At 41.8% G+C, this 17,867-nt stretch overlaps 1 protein-coding gene across 4 annotated transcripts in view; it reads right to left on the bottom strand.

Annotated features, from left to right (window-relative positions):
- Positions 1–7,235: 7,235 nt before the first annotated feature.
- Positions 7,236–17,867, bottom strand: part of PJA2 (praja ring finger ubiquitin ligase 2) — a 49,908-nt gene continuing 39,276 nt past the window's right edge. For all 4 annotated transcript variants that reach the window (XM_048291449.1, XM_048291450.1, XM_048291452.1 and 1 more), the window contains one exon: positions 7,236–8,230. The gene's annotated coding sequence lies outside the window, so the exon portion shown is untranslated. The remainder of the gene's footprint in view (positions 8,231–17,867) is intronic.

The raw sequence follows: 17,867 nt of genomic DNA, 5'->3' as shown, positions 1-17,867 counted from the left end.
TTTTTTCTCTCTATATTTGAAAGAAGAAAAAACATCCCCTGCTATTTTTGGATCAACCCCAGCTGTTTTCCTCAGCCCACCACAAATTTTTCAGAGCATATTTTGCCTATCCCTGCTCCTGCAGCATCCTTAGGGCAATTCTGGCGACCCAGAACAATTTCGTTCTCATGTCCTTATTTTGGAAAATCATCAATAATACTTGGTGCATCAAGCTGTTTCCATTCTGGTTTACAAAGATATTTGCCAGTTATCCCCCAATGTTCTCTTTCCTGCCCTTTCCACATTTCCACCTTCCACCAGGGACAGAACAGATTGTCCTGTAGTATACACAGAAGTATCTCTAAAGTAAAATCTGCTTGCTTGAAAGCCAAACCAAACAACCAGAGGTGCAGTCCTTGGTAACCAACATAGTGTTCCAAAAACAACATTCATCTCTCACTCTGCTGTAAACTGCAGACAGAGGTAGCAATTCTTCCTCAGAAATACACAGGAGCACTCTGGAAAAACCAACTGCCTTTCTTACAAAGTTAATCAAGGAGCACATGTGCTCCCAACTGCAGCTCACGTTCTGACTTAAACTGAATCTCTCTGCCAGTTGTTTCCTGTGTAAGAAGCAGCATTCCAACTATGTTTACAGCCAGCTTAAATTTTTGCTCTGCAGCAAAATGAGCAATCCTATGGAGGATTAAGGAACATTAAGATTTTAAAGTGCAAATTAAAAAGGAAGATCAGAAAGCATAATATACCATTAGATCACTTGGAAGAACTTCCTGTTTTGGATATGGCAAAGGACTAAACCAAGAGGAGACAGGGGAAGTTAAGAGGGTTGGAAGAGGTAAATTGCAGGCCCAGAAGCACAGCCTCTTAACTTTATCCAATAATAAATATTATCTGTGTTTAATACAGTGATACTACCATTTCAATGTCCATAGTACCTCTCTGAAGTGGAGCTGTACCTTGCAAGGACATGCAGCACTGTTTCTATGAGGTTTTGCAGTCCTGTGTCTTTGCTGTCTCTTGCTCTAGCCACATCAGCACTACTGTTACAGCACGACAAAAGTATTAAGGAAGTGCAGCATGTTTTAATCATGCTAGAGGTCAATATCCTGTTTCAAAAGTTGTAGCTGCATTTTTAGGAGATATGGCTAAGACAGGAGTAAGTAACTAACCATTTTTCTGAGGGCAAGACTGGTTAATGAATAGAGATGCTCTCCTGTCTCTTCGCACCATTCTTTGATCCAGATATACAACAAATGTGCTGCACAGGGTGTTTAGAGAAAAATTGTTGCACAATTTTTCCTCCTCCTCCAAAAGTAGTACTGGTTTCTCTGACTGTAATAGATGTCCTCTGCTTTTGTTTTCCATTGATCCTAGGTTGAAAAGGAATAGTAAAGCAGACTCTTTCCTGCATTTGCATCATCCAACAACAGGTCTGAAATGTTGAACTAGGATTTCAAGCGCTGTTTGTAGTCTAGGGTTTGCTACATCAGTTTAGGAATTCATGGTATCAAATAACCCAGAAGCTCATTTTTTTTGCGTCTTAAAAATTGCTTTTATCAACTTGTTCTCAAATGAAGGCTAGTCTGTCATTTGTCAGAGCAAACAGGGGGTCTGTTGGAGATCACTGCACAGGGAGGCTGTACAGAAGGATTTCTGTGCTGAACATCACCCCCAGGGAGCCTGCAATGACTAACAGCATCACAGCTGCCTGGGTGTAGTTTAACTTCAATCAATGAACTTTTTGATAAAATTTTGATGCGGACTGGAATGCTGGGGAAAATACAAAATTCCACTATATGAAGGGATTAGTGCTGCTTTGCCATGGAAAACAACCTCTGTATACATACTCCAGGACTTAAAACTATGTAGTGAGTGTGCCAGTCAGTTCATGAAAAGAAAAGCTTCTTATAGCATTGTGAGCTGTATAAAGTAGAGGACAATAATATTTGTCACCAAGGCCTAAGTTTAGGTCAACTTCGGTGAAAGCTATGTTTAGTTTCGGTTTCAGTTTTGGTTTTGGTTTGGGGTGGAGAAGAGGAAATCAGACAAAGATGCAGGATTGTTCACTGCCATTGTAGGATTCCATCACGCTTGTTACACCTTCTGCTTCTATTCCTTACATCAAACCAAAGAATTAAGAAAACTCACAGATTTCCCTGTTCAGTACCAGCACCAATCTCATCATGACTACCCAAAAGATAAAGGGATGCTGTCACTGCAGCAGATGGCTCATACATTGTTCAAGGCAAGGAAATTACAGGGCTTGGACAAGAGGATCCATAATGTCAAAAAGACCCCGAAGCTACCTTACAAAACAAAGTGCAAGATGAATTTACTGTTTTACTTCTGATAAAATAAGCCCTTCTTCCTGGAACCAGTATGTTGTTCTTAGGCTGAAGGACAGCATTAGAAATAAATTCAGATATGTATCTTCTACACACTTTATCTTATCTCAAAGCTATTTCTAGTAAGCTGCCAACATCTCAGCTGAAAATTGTCATTTATACACCCACCATTTAGTTTCGAAGTTATATGATGTCTCATTAATCCACTCTGGCTACTTTTTCCAAAGCAATAATCAATAACTTGTATTTCAAATGTCTTGGGTTACAATGTGACATGTAACAAAAAATATGTATTCTATCACCATCTGTTAAAACCAGGTGGGGCAGTGTTCTTTATCTCTCCCATGACACATCCCTGCTAACTCCCTTGGGAGGGACATCTTCTGTTAATGGGCCATCTAGCCTCAGTGCATGGCTCATTAAATTACATCGTCCCATTGTGAGATGTTCCTCCAGGGGGAGGAACCAAGCATTCCTACCTGGATATAATCTGAGGTTTGGAACACCACACTCAGCCCTAACCTACTGGATTTCCAGAGGACAAGAGCTACATAACCACCACTGGACCTTCAGAGGAGGACCAGATCCTTCTACAGGATCACTGCTTTGACAGAGCCATATCCATCACTTCAAGAGGACGGCAGCCACCATTTAATCAGACTGCTACCACCACCCTGCCCAGCAGGGTGTCAGGTTGTATCCTGATTCTGTCAGGGTTAAGCCAGTGTTTCTGTATTTTTGCCTTGTTACATATACTAGTAAAGAACTATTATTCCTATTTCTCATGTCTTTGCCTGAAAGCCCCTTAATTTCAAAATTATAATAATTCAGAGGGAAGGGGTTACATTTTCCATTCCAGGGGAGGCTCGTGCCTTCCTTAGCAGACACCTGTCTTTCAAACGAAGACCCAAGTCTCAAGTCTGGCATCCTGAGATATGCAGATACATTTCACTGAGTCAGCTGGACCTGTGAGAAACAATATGTTTAGTTAGTTGTAGGTCACATATTCCTCACACTTGATTAAAATGTAAACTAGCAAGCACCATGAGGTACAGCTTTAGGACTCATTGCCATGCCCACTAGGGTCATTTAGAGCACTGTGTGATTTTAGACAAGAACATTAGTGGAACAAGGCATACAGAGGCTGATAAGGCACAAGTTTTGAACACAAATCACATTACATTACCTCTCAATATTTCAACAATTGCTCTGCTCTGAATTTAAAAGTCCTTGGGTAATGTGTTTCTGGGCCTGCAATTTTCTTCTGTGCCACCTAGGACTGACATGAGCAGAAAGCTTTAGAGAGGATGTGGTGTCCTATATTAACAGTGTAAACGCCAGCATTACGCCTTACAAAATTTCATTACCTGGTCAAGAGATCCAAACTACCCTTTAAGCAGTATCCCTGCATTTTTGTTTCTTTAAAATAATTTAAAAGCATGTTAAAAAAAAAACAAACTACAAAGCAGCCCAAAAGCATTTGAACAAGAGCACCTTCAGCTTGGAAAAGAAAATGTAGAAAAAAAAAAATCATGCAATCATAAAATATCCTGAGCTGAAGAGACCCACGAGGATCATCAAATCCAGCTCCTGGCCCTGCACAACACCATCCCCAAGAGTCACACAATGAGAGCATTGTCCAAACGCTTCTTGCACTCTGCCAGCCTGGTGCTGTGACCACTGCCTTGGACAGCCTGTTCCAATGCCCAGACACACTCTGGGTGAAGAATGTTTTCCTGATACTTAGCCTTAACATCCTCTGACTCAACTTTAGGCCATTTACTCAAGCCCTGTCACTGGTCAGCACAGAGCAGAGATCACTGCCTGCCCCTCCTCTTCCCCTCACAAGGAAGTTGTAACTGCAGTGAGGTCTCCTCTCAGTCTCCTTTTCACCAGGCTGAGCAGACCAAGTGCCCTCAGCCACTCCTCATACGGCTTCCCCTCGAGGCCCTTCACCATCTTCATGGCCTCCTTTGGACACTCTCTGACAGCTTTATGCTTTTTTTATATTGTGGTGCCCCAAACTGCCCCCAGCACTGGAGGTGAGGCCTCCCCAGTGCAGAGCAGAGCGGGACAATCCCCTCCCTTTCCCGGCTGGTGATGCTGTGCCTGATGCCCCCCAGGACATGCTTGGCCCTCCTGGCTGCCAGGCACTGCTGACTCATATCCAACTTGCCATCAGCCAGGACCCCCAGGTCTCCTTCCCTGGTGCTGTTTTCCAGCCTCTTTTCAGCATCTCCCCATTTAGAGTCATCAGCAAATTTACTTAATGTACGTTTGAGTCCTGTGTCCAAGTGGTTTATGAAGATGTTGAGAGCGCAGGGCCGAGGATGGAGCCCTCTGGAACCCTGCTAGTGACAGGTCACCAGTCTGATGTCACCCCATTCACTATAACCCTTTGTGCCTGACCGTGAGCCAGCTGCTCACACATCACAGGACCTGTTTATCCAGCTGTGGGCTGGGTGTTGTCCAGAGGGATCCAGTAAGTTTTGAAGTCTTTGCTGAAATGCCAAAAGCTACATTGACTGGTTCCCTTGATCTAGTAGGTGGGATACCTTGTCACAAAACAAAATTAGGTTTGACAACCAGAACTTTCCTCTCATGAAGCCGTGCTGGCTGCGACCAATGGCTGCATTGTCCTTCAGGTGTTTTTCAATACCTTCAAAAATAATTTTCTCTATAATTTTACCAGTGACACCACTAAAGGTGTGACTGACAAGCCTGCAATTTTCCAGGTCATCCTTCTTGCCCTTCTTGAAAACTGTGATAATGCTCACCAGCTTCCTCTCAACTGAGACTTCTCTGGATTCCCAAGAATGTTCAAAAATCATTGAGAGAGGCTCATGATGACATCAGCAGCTCTTCGAGTGTTCTCAGATGAATCCCATCATGCCCCATAGATTTGTAGAGATCCAGCTGGAGCAACAGAACCTGCACAGGCTCAGGGTCAGCTGGGAGTTTATCACTCTCACAGTCATGGTCCTCCAGCTCAGGGCACTGGGACCCCCTTAGCCATCAGCAGCACTGAAGACAAAGGCAAGGAAAGCATTAAACACCTCTGCCTTGTCTCTGCCCTGTTTGGGAGGTGACCATTCTAATCCTGCAATGGGCCAATGTTATCTCTGCACTGCCTTTTACTACTAATGATCTAAGTAAACTTTTTTCATTGTCCCCCACAGTTCTGGCCAGCATCAACTCCAGTTTTTTGGCTGCATGAATTTTCTCCCTTACACCAGTATCTCTGTTTGCCTCCCATGCCACCTGACTTTGGCCACACATCTCCTTTTTCTTGCATTAGCTCCAGAAGAAGATCCCTGCTCAGCCAAGCCAGCCTTCTGCCTCACCTGCTTGACTTCTATCTGGAATTGCTCGTTCCTGTGCCTTTAGGAGGTGGTGCTTACAAAGTGACCATCAGAGTCCAGCACCCTCAAAAGCGTTTTCACAGGCATTCTTACTCACAAGTTCTCTGAGCAGCCTGAAAAAAATACGATCTAGCGAGACTTCATGGTTTCTTCAAAAATCTGGGCTAGGATGAAATGGAGATCTATTTAAAAGTTAATGACCTTACTTCAGCTTTTCAAGTATTTTAGTTTTCTCATCAGTACAGATATGCAATTATTAATGTCACAATTTCAGCCCAAAACACTGGGGTGTACAATTATTATTGTACAGGGAGCAGTACAATAACGATTAGTTTTGATAGTGCTAAACTCTGGAAAGGGAATGAGTCAATTAATATGAGGTGGAAGATAAAGAACCTGAAAGAAGTGGAGGTAGTAAGTGAAGGGATGAAGCAGTTTTGCATCTTTGGTTTGAAGAACACCAAGAAACACAAAGTCAAGAAAATCTGCAACAGTGCAGAAAGTAGAAAAGATGCAGATGAAAGGCAGCAGCAACACTTGAGAAGAATAAAAGCAGGATATTTTAATTCTGATTCTGTCACAATTCAGTGTATAGACTTGGAGGAATGGTTTCTCCCATGACTCAGTCCTCCTCTGTTTAAAACCAGAATGACAGTTTCTCCGAAGTCTTTTCCCTTGACCTTCCTACAGCATGCAAATCACTGGTAAAAGGAAAGGATTTGAACCCTTCTACTAGGCTTGCAATTGCTAGGTAAGGGTGTTAGTGCCGGTAGTTTTCAAGATCATGGTAAGAAATGTAGTATTTCCCATGCTGTGCTGGACCGGTGGTATGTGCAGCACAGAGTTTTCCCTCACTCCCTCCTGCACAGAGGATGCTTCTCTGGAATTTGCAGGTGTCCAGTGGAATAGTGGGAGCTGCCAAAAGCTCAGGGCTGGGGTAGGTCATTGGCAAGAGCAATGAAGAAGGCAGGAAAGAGGAACAAGGAAACAAGGAAAGAGCTGAGGTGACACGTGCCTGACTCACCACTGCAGGGACACAGACACCATCTGAGTCAGAGCCCAGGTTTGTGTGACAGCTCATGTCATTGCACGGAGCAACTTCTGACTGAAGACTCTCATGTGGAGAAAAGTGAACTGCGGTAGCTGCTAAGGAGCTTGATAGATGAGGCAGAAAAGCTGTCACTCCTGAGCGCTCCTTGGAGGCCTGGTGGGGCTGCCCCTGCAGCACCTGCCACCAAACCATCTCTAGACCCTCCGGCCCAGATAGAATCTCTAAATATTCAGGATCTCAAAACCCCAATGTTATGTCAGATATTGTGTCAAAGTGTCTCGTTGAAAGGAAAAAACAATGACAAGAGCTAGAGTCCTCTGCAAAATTAAGTTTAAAAAAGAAAATAAGTAGAAATTCCCAGCTGGTGGTGAGATTAAGAGGTGTCGTTAAAGCACAACTCATGTTACAGCATCTGTGAGTTACATACTGTAAATAACCAAAAGTCATAACGGAAACAAAACACACTCCAGTCCTCAGCAATGTTTTGGAACAAGTGAAAAATTTATTTTTGTCCCTTTTAGGTATTCACACTAATAACATAAATGTTTCACAGTTTTGATTAAGGGAAATAATTCCATCTTTAATTCAAACTTTGAAGTCACTTCCAGCACAAACACAGCATCTTTTTAATTGAAATAGGAGTGGACTTTTTTCCTTGAATAGTAATCACTCTTTCTGTCCTTGGAGATCAGACGATCATGTTAAAGTCTCTGAAATTACAGCAGAAAGTGTTGATGGTTTTTTAAGGTTAAATTATTGTTAGACAGCAGCATTAAGCACCAGCTTCAGTTTTGAGAGGGGAGAAGTGTTTATTTTCCAGCAGCTGTTATGAAACTGTAATGAAAAAAAAGAAGAAAAAAAAAAACAGGAAAAAAAAAGCACTCCAAGGTTCCTAGATTAGTTTTGTTTTTAAAAGCAGGATGGTTTACAGTTATGTGGAAACCTGAGACTGCCTGAAATCAGCAAGTCACTTGACCTGTATTGAATCTTAAAGCAGAAATAACACAGCATTTTGTCATTTCAATACAAGGCCCACTAACACTGAGATGTGTTTAGCGTGTGTATGTATGTCCATGTGTTGGGGAAGGAACCTGTGTCCGGGTTTTTATTTTGTGGCCCATTGATATTGTTCAAAATCTTTATTATGGTGGTTTGAGCTGTAATATGCTTTATGAAACCTCCTCTGCCAATAATTTTCTATTAATAAGTTGGTGAGACACAGTACTGAGTGTTGACTTCAGAGCAGGATGACCTCAGCAGTGAGAGGCTGTCCTTTGTCACTGTTTTCAGGCATGGCTGGTTTTGTTGTTGCTGATGTATTGCACTCCTAGTCCACAGGACCTGGCAGAGTGAGGACACCTCTGTGAGGTGTGTGACCAAGTAGACGATGGCAGAGCTTTGCAGGGAAGTGGACAGGTTAAGGAACATCAGGGAGTCTGAGAAAGAGCTGCTGGAACCATGCTCTTTCCTTCCTGAGACAGAAATAGGAATATCTGTGAGAAAAAAAAATCAAGATCCTGTATCCCACCCCCTGCAGACCCACCCCCAACCAGAGAGAAGGCAGTAACTTACAGTAAAGGAGACAATGGAGCCAAGTCTATGCTCAGGGTGGCAAGTGAACCGTCTCCAGATATCTGCCTCACCTGCTCAGGTGCCTCTACTCAACAGGTGTGAGGCTTTGGATGTGGCAGGTCTGACAGCTGATAATATGGATGATGGTCCATCTACCCCAGAGGTGTTGCCAAGATCAGAAAGGCAAACCCGCATGTCATGACCACCACCACGAGGAAGAAAAGATGGGTTACAGCTGGTCCCTCCCCTTTCAAAATGCTGCTGCTTAAAAGGCATTCCTTATTGCCAAACAGCACTTTATGTACATATTACAAATATACAAATTATTGTTTTACTGAAAGCTAATTAATTCATGTCAATTTTTCTAGGAGCACCTAATAGGAAAGATGCACAAAAGCATAGAAAATTGGAAGAAAATCCTTTTTTTTCCCACAGAGGAAAAAAATGCCTTGCGCTACATTTGTCAATATTGAAAACATTTATCACATAAACCCCATGAGTACGTTCCTGAAGAGTTTCACCAAACAGAGGTGCTGATGCACCTCAGCAGGTCCCTTCCCCTGATTTGTCATGGGGGGGTTGGTGCAGATGAGCTTGCACCCCCTAACCTGCAGCCCCCCACCAACAGCCCTGTCAGTGCCTGGTGCTGAGATGGGAGCTGTGATGGATCAGTGCTCTAATGAGCAAGACCATAAATAAATAAATAAATAAATAACTACAGTGATAATTAAAGCTGCCTGGATTTTCATCTTAGACATGTCTGCACTTTTTCCCCTGAAATATTTATGTTTGGTTTTGCTAGTTTTTTTTTTTTCTTTTCTCTTCTCTCCTTGATTTCCTCCACTTCAGAGCCAAAAGAACTGCCTGACTGGCAGGCACCCAGGCTCCCAACAGCTGGATGCTGGATGCTCTCTGGAAGCTGCCACTCTCCACCCTGGGGGCAGCCCAGCATCCCAGAGGAGAAGTGCAAAAAGCATCCAACAAGGGGAGGAAGCACCAAGAGGCTGATTAATGGCAGGCAGAAGCTGGGCCACATGCTGCAGCTCATGCTTCCACAAGGTCCCCTGGCAAGGATTAAGCTGCTGCCCCTGGCACAATGAATGTCATCCTTTCTTTAGCCCTGAAGGGGAGTTTTTGTTGTTCACTACTCACTGGCTCTCTGGCTAGGGGAGGCATTGAGGGGCTCACCCCCACACCTGGCCTGGGCCACCCTTGCTCCTGAAGCCTCACAAAAACCCTTTTCTAAGCCAAAGGGATCTGGTTCCCTCACCCACATCCAGGCTGGGAGCTTTGACAGGAAGAGCAATCTTAAAAGTGTTTTTCCATAAAAGCGCTGCTGACTAAAATACATCTGCCACTCAGTGGATTGAGCCATTTGATTTGACATTTAAATTCAGAAATCTCTTACTGCAAAGTGATTTAACACTCCACTGAAACACCACAGTTACAACATAATTTTCAGAGCAAGAAATATTTAAAGAGTCACCTGTCCAACCAATCCATTCCCAGAAATTTAACAAGATCTGCAGGTGTCTCTTTTTTGGGCAGAAACCCCAGTTGCTGCTGGTGCAGGCAGCATTGCCTGTGCCTCTCCCTTCTGCTTTACAGGAGCAGAACGGAGCAGAATAGAGGGGAACAGACAGGCACAGGGTGCTGCAACACTCCCTGGGCAGCTGCATCCAACCCCTCCTCTCCTCCTTCCCCCAGGAACAGGCTAAAGGGGCAGCTCTTCTGAGAGCTGTTCGGAGAGAAATGTGTTGTTGTGGGAAAGCAGCTGCTGGGAGAGAAAAACAGAGTGTAAGAGATGAGAGTGGAGGTAGCTAGTTGGGATAGAGGAAAAGTTGAGAAAACATGAGGCCTCTTAAAAATCTCATGACTGGACACAACACAGGAATAATGGAGGAAGAAATCAGTTCTTGACTCAAGAAAAATCAAAAATAATAAATAGCAAAAGAGATGGAAAAATCCAAAATAATAGTTCCAGACCAACAGATTAAATCAATGCATTCCTCTCTCCTTTTTTGGTAGCACTGGGCTGATGACTGCCCACTTATCCACAGCTGAGCATAATATATTTCACATGATGATTAACAGGAAGATTATATTTTTCTCCTCCTTACCATTTCTGAAAAAAAAAATATAATAGAGCCATCCAAAGCTAATACAACCTACTTTTCAAATCCAGAATGCATTTTCAGTGACCTTTTAAGGAAATCCAATATTGACAATTGATGCACTGAATAGTGTAGTGGAAATATGAGAAGGTTAGAGGACAGTGAAAGACAAGTAATACACCCATGTTCCTCCCCTCTTGTGTGTTTCATTTTTCCTGCTCTCAAAAAAGAAAGGTTTTCACCCCATATACGTCTGAGTGCTCAGAAACATGATAATGACCAAAAGGTTATCAGAAAGCATTTAACTTTCTGCCACTTTTACAAGAGATGTAATAGGTATGTGCTCTCTATCTTTCATTTTCATTGCTTGCAGCAAAAACATTTTCCAGGTTTTAGCAGAGTGGCTTCCTCCTTTTCTTGATGATGCTTACCACAGGACTGTTTCTGGTAAGGACAGTATTATTTCTCTCCTACATCTGCAGAGTCCTATTTGTCTCGTGTATGAAAACCCAGTACACTGCCTGAAATTAATATGCCAAAGCAAACTGTGGAAAAGCAGACTGAAAGCAATGCAGTTAAAACATGCATGGATCTGGTTCAAATTTTTAAAAATTTCATTACAAAAATAAGAACAATCTATCTAAATTCTTCTTTTAAAACCAACCAGACCAATGTCAACAATCAAGTTCCAGTAACCAAACAATGAAAAGTTTGTATTCTCATCTGCATTCTATTTACAACTATTTCATTTTATGTGGGAAAACACTTCCAAATATGCAGAAAAAATGGGCATAGATGGAATGAACAGAACATTACAGTCACATGAAAAATAATAATACATACCAATGCACGTGATACACTTGTATCCAATCATGCTTTTCAATTCCACAAACTATTTCTAAATTACCTCATGCCAAGGAGAAATTGTGCTACTGTTTGAGATTTCTTTTCCCCCTAACCTTCTTGGTATTTCCCCCTAGCAAGCACTGTCATAGCCTTTTACTTTTCTCTGGGATGTTAGGAGAAGGTGAATGGTGGAGCTAAAAGTCCATGGATGCAGAAAGGACAACCAACTTTTAAATGAACTGTTGAATTTTGGCACTGAAAAATAAAAAAGGACATCTGCATGAGCCTGGGCTAAAGCAACCCATAACTATGTTCAGCTCTGGGAAAAACTGCATCACAACTTTTAATCTCAAATTTCCTTTTCTGAAAAAAAATGTGTGAAAACACACTTACAGCAAAAGAAGGCCCAAACAGAAAAATATTTTGGTTCCAAAGATATTTTAAGTGCACAACTGACAGCAACACTTTCTTCATCTTTCAGGTTTTGTTCTGATGTTACATTATCTCCATACATGATACTAACTGGCAGCAGCAGTAACACAGAACAAAATCCCTTCACAAAAACAAAGTAGAGACCACCCAAACTGTACCCATTCCTGGCAGACCTGACAGATGCACAGCTGGAGAACACCACTTTACCCATCCCCCTAAAAAGTATGTATTTAATTGAATGAAACACCAGTTTCCACCCTCTCATCTTAATGTCAATGTTTTACTGCTCTCTCCTCTGTACACACATGGAGAGATGTAAAAATGTACTAGATTGCATTTAGTTACTCTGAAATCACATTGCTGAAATTATAGAATTGTACTCATTTTTAAATACATGATAAACACTAACCCATCTATTTAATGACTTCTAAAACAATATGGGTTTTGCATCCTTCCAGATATTACAACATAGCACTGAAATAAAAAATACATTTTTTGACTTTTAAAACTCTTAGTAGGCCACAAGTTTTCTTGACAGGAGGTTCTACAAGTGTCTGTTGGCCCAAATTCCTTCTTGAGCATCAGGAAGCAACGTCTCCTTCTTCCTTCTGTCCATTTGGGAATAATGCAAAGGCCTGTTGCTCCACATGAGCCACCTCCAAATGAACCTGGAGAGCACTGTAGCACAGGCAGCACTTGGCAGAGCAGCAGCACAGACAGAAGGCTGCAAAGGCCCTGGTGAATGTCCTGCTCATGGATCATGATCCTGTGGCTGCACCCAGGAACATATGGTCTCCCACACTGTGCTCTGTAAATCCTTCCTCGTCTCCTCCAATCAGTGTTAGTTCAGTGATTCTCAAACACATTTGGGGCATGATTTTTGGACAGTACAGAAGTGGTATATTGTGATTACCTGTTATGAGTGTATTGTCCCACAATGGTGCACACTAAGTTCCTGCTGACTACATGCAGCAATAGAGGCCACCTCTGAGGACACCTAGGCACAAACCAGCTGCTTCCAGACACCAAAGAAAAGAGGCACTAAAAGGGGCACTAAACCAGGAGTCACAACTCAGGCAGCTCACCTTAAAAAAGTATGCCCTAAAACAGGCTTAAAGGAGAAACACAGAATCATTGATTCATTAAATCATAGAATCACAGAATATCCTGAGCTGAAGAGACCCACGAGGATCATCAAATCCAGCTCCTGGCCCTGCACAACACCATCCCCAAGAGTCACACAATGAGAGCATTGTCCAAACGCTTCTTGCACTCTGCCAGCCTGGTGCTGTGACCACTGCCTTGGACAGCCTGTTCCAATGCCCAGACACACTCTGGGTGAAGAATGTTTTCCTGATACTTAGCCTTAACATCCTCTGACTCAACTTTAGGCCATTTACTCAAGCCCTGTCACTGGTCAGCACAGAGCAGAGATCACTGCCTGCCCCTCCTCTTCCCCTCACAAGGAAGTTGTAACTGCAGTGAGGTCTCCTCTCAGTCTCCTTTTCACCAGGCTGAGCAGACCAAGTGCCCTCAGCCACTCCTCATACGGCTTCCCCTCGAGGCCCTTCACCATCTTCATGGCCTCCTTTGGACACTCTCTGACAGCTTTATGCTTTTTTTATATTGTGGTGCCCCAAACTGCCCCCAGCACTGGAGGTGAGGCCTCCCCAGTGCAGAGCAGAGCGGGACAATCCCCTCCCTTACTCAGCTGGCGATGCTGTGCCTGATGCCCCCCAGGACATGCTTGGCCCTCCTGGCTGCCAGGGCACTGCTGACTGATGTCCAATTTGCCATCAGCCAGGACCCCCAGGTCCCTTTCCACAGTGCTGCTCTCCAGCCTTCTATTCCCCAGTTTGTCCATACATCCATGGTTGCCCCATCCCAGGTGCAGAACCCGTCACTTTACTTTGTTGAGCTCCCTATGGCTGGTGATTGCTCATCTCTCTAATTTGTTGAAGGCTCTCTGCAGGACTTAGCACACTTAACAACACATTTATGGCTACAATATGACTTCTGAAATCCAATGTTTTGCCAGAAAACGTGCAGCAAATACATGTACAGTGCAACAGTGTGAAGTGCCAGAGAGCCTCCTGTCCCCAGCACCAAGATGCCTTCTTGCAGAAAGTGTCACTGCAATGCTACCTATCAAACTCCATAAAGACTCTGCCTCATCCTCCTTCACAACCCTCATGAAAGCTCTGCAGTGATCACTCTACCACTCTGTAATCTGATCATGCTGAGACAGATGGCAAGCAAAGACTGCCCATTTGTACCTAAAATACGTTTATTTTGCTGGTATTTCTGTCTCCCATAGACCATATACTCCTGCTGCACAGTTCTTACATAGTGCTTTGTGTAATCCCACACTATTTTATACAAGCATTTAGGAAATGTAATGTTCTTCTTTTCTTTCTTTTCTCTTTTTTTCATTTCTTACAATGATCCCTATTGCTTTATCAAGTGCTCTAGAATATACTGGGTCAAAATTATGAAAGCCACAAACTAAAGTTTTATAAATAGCTAAAGAAAACAAATGGCATACGCCTTGAGGTAATAGCAAATAAAAGCTCTTAGAAGAACTTATGTGCTTCTGCATTGCATAATACAGTTGTGGAGAAAAATTTATATCTATTTATTATTAATTTAGTACACTGATTTCAGTGGGAATATTGCCTGAAAAGGATGTTGTTATTAAAATTTCTGGAAAAGAACCAGGTTTTTTATTTTCCCTTGCACACTGCAGTCTGTATTTAGTTACTGAGGGACAGCCCTCAATCCTCTTCTGCTTCCCTACTTTGAACTAGAAATCATTGCCCAGTTATATTAGATAGATGCTCAGAAAAAAAAAGGATAGTGATCACAATTAAGAAAACATAACAAGCTCATGACGAAGACATTTAAAGGCTGAAAGATTAACACTTGAGCATCTAGTACTATCTATCCTCCACTAGCTTTTTAAGTAGCAGAGAAAGAAATGCAAATGCTTGCAGGCATGTAAGCATCTTTGCAATGAATATGTATTTTAGAATTTCAAACTGAACTTTCACAACATCTTTCAGCCAGTTCTGCCATTCTAAGTCATACTCTTGAAGTTTTGCAAAATTAGTCATCACCTCATATGTCAAATTGTCACACATACAGAGGACAAGAGACTCACTTACTTAAGGAAACAGACAAAGGCTCAGCTACTTTTTTGCTCTCTCACTCCTTTTTCACTGAAGGAAAGAAAAAAAGTAGTTTGCCTCTGAATGAGGATTGTGTGTCATATAACAGCAATGGAGTTTTGCATTTGGGAACTGCAAATATATTTGAATTTTATGCATGGAAAGAGCAGCAAGAATTTTGAAGAATTAGACCTTCATCAAAGCTTAATTTATGTGATACAGGAAGACATAAATAGTATTTGTTAGTAAGAATGATAGCAAAAAGCAGCACGAGAACAGTTTTAACTGTAGCCAACATAAATATATACATTTATTTTCAGAGTAGGGTTTTTTTCATTAAAATGATGTAATGACAGATCACAATGTTTCAAGAAGTTCATCAATATTTGATGTATTTTCTACTTGGATAATGAAAAGCCTGAAAGAATTTCTAACTGATCTCCTGAGCTTTAAAGTGAACTAGAAATTCCACCGTATGTTGTACATAGCTGTGATCTCAGTTTTGAAGGCAGGTAATTATGTAAAAAAACCCCGAAACACTTTATTCAGATACTGTACTTCAATCTAGCCCTGTGGTATCATCTCTTAGTATTCAGATGATTATCCAGAAAATGTTGAAACTATGCAAAAAACCTATGAAAATCTGGATCAGACCCGACATGCTCCTCCCTTTCTTTTCTCTTTCTTTTTTCTTTTTTTTTTTAAGGCAATATTGTCTAAAGTCTTTCTGACAAGCTGCTGCCCTGCATTGCAGTACATTCCCTGAGTGCATCTGTTTTTCTGGTACTGTAGAGGACTTGAGGCCACCTTGCACTCTCCATTGTGCTCTAATTCACAGCACAACCAGTACATTAATGCAAGTTAGCTAATTATTCTGTCTTGTTGATAACTTCAAAATGCAGCAGGTGGATGGGAAAAAATTTAGTCATCTCTCTCAGATGCATGATGTCATGCATAACAAAGGACAGAAGATGAACGCTTTCTAGAAGTACTGGCATCCCAAGTACAAACCCTAAACAGTAGTCAAAATCATCTATACTTGTTCCAAATTTAAGTTAAAATTTGAATATGTACTTATTCTGAAAATGAAACACCCAGAGGTTGCTCTTGGTGCTCTGTGCTTGAATTATGCACACAGAGAGACACACCTTCCCTCTGTAATATATGGAAGGAGAAAATGCTACCTTCAGATACTTCCCCACTAACACACACAGACTGTACCAGCAATAATATGCCTCTGATTACTGTCATTCATCAAACCATTTTCAGTAACAGAACAGAAATTAATTTTCCAACAAATTAACTGATGCTTCTTTTCTTCAGTTAGACATGGTAACTGATTCAGAGCAGGAGAGTATACAGTGACACAGTTTGAAGTGATAATATAAGACAAAGACCCTTCTGCAAGGTCACAGGTGTCTCAGGAACAGGCCCTTAATAACCCACAGGGCACACAGGCATCCTTTCTGAGTCCTTGACACCAAATAAATGCAAACTATTCCTCTCAATCAGAAAGAAACTGTCTCACAGGTCATGTAAGATTTAGACCAAGAGATTCTGAATGTGTTGTAGTGATCAGGGTCCACATTTCCTGAAGAGCTAGAGGAGTGCAGTGGGCCAGACAGCAGTGCCTCAGGAGCTTCCATGATTTCTGCTTTGGGACAGAGCTGCCAAAAGCAATTTTGTGCCACACTCTCCTTTTTTTTTGCTTCCTTCCCTATACTCACAACTGAATTTGGTTTTGGTTGATACTGTAGGTTGTTTAGATTCACTTGAAAGACCACACTATTTCTGCTCCCATTTCTCCCCTTCTTGCTGGCCACTTTCAGAAGAAAACTGCATTAAGTGAAAGGATCTGAAGGGCATTTCTTCACCAAAAACCCTGGTGAACTAGACATTTATTCCAAAAGCTCCAAGAATGACACTTGCTGTCTCACAGGGAGAAAGATAACTGAAGGAGGACTGTGGCTATCTGCAGGTGACAAACACTGCTGAGGATCCCCTGTTCTCTTGTATCACTTCTGTTTAAATGCTCCTATTTATTTATTTTCCAAAAGCTCACAATTCATGAGCAAACTCTTTAGTCAGGCTCTGCTGGTTTTGTGTGTGATTCTTGAGTTGCTTTGGGTTGGCCCATTAAGTCATCTTTCATACTGTCAGAAGAAGTCTCACAGTCTCATGGAGCTTTAATGTAAATAATGAGAACTATATCCCATTCTTAATCTCTACAGCAAAACTTTCTTCTTGCTTACATGAATTGTGATTCAGGGAGTTAAAACAATAAAGAAAACAAAGGCATGTACAGAACAAGTTCTATGCAGGCTCCATTTCATTTCACTAAAATAGCTTAACGGGAAATTATTTACAGTATTGCTGACAAGAACATCTTTCTTGACTACCAAAGCAAGTTACCACCTTAAAAAAGGATGTCTGGGATATGCAAATAGCATTTTAAAATATGTGTCAGTGTTTCTGCAGCTGACATCCTCCTACTGCAGCATTAAAGCAGTGTTAGAAAAGCTTTTTTGTATTTCTGCTTTTAGTAAGAGCAGGGAATTCCACTCATCCACAGGGAAACTCTTCTACCCATTGACAGAGATGATGTTCCATATTAGCAGGTCATAGTACTCAACATACAATAAAGAAATACTTTGACCAGTGATTTTTATTCCCTATTAGGAATTTATTTCCTCTTTAGGTGTTCCTAACACAGAGCTATGAAAGAATGACCAGGTCCTAACTATCATTAATCAGTACCACTTACAACACTAAAATTGTAGCCCTTGGTTCTTGTCAATTAGAAAACATGACATAAAATGCCTGACTTGCCTTGGAAAATGTAATTCTCACCATCACATTAAATTTCATTGACTTCCTTGACATATTTTCAAGGGCTGCTGTCTGGTAAGCTGAAGACAATTGTGCTTCACAACTGAAAAAAGGACTTGTTTTTACTGTGATTTAAAGGTAGTTGAAGA

Source organism: Corvus hawaiiensis, chromosome Z (genome assembly GCF_020740725.1).
Source record: "Corvus hawaiiensis isolate bCorHaw1 chromosome Z, bCorHaw1.pri.cur, whole genome shotgun sequence".
Lineage (NCBI taxonomy): Eukaryota > Metazoa > Chordata > Aves > Passeriformes > Corvidae > Corvus > Corvus hawaiiensis.
Note: the sequence above shows the minus strand (reverse complement) of the source record. Positions and strands in the feature narration are given on the sequence as shown.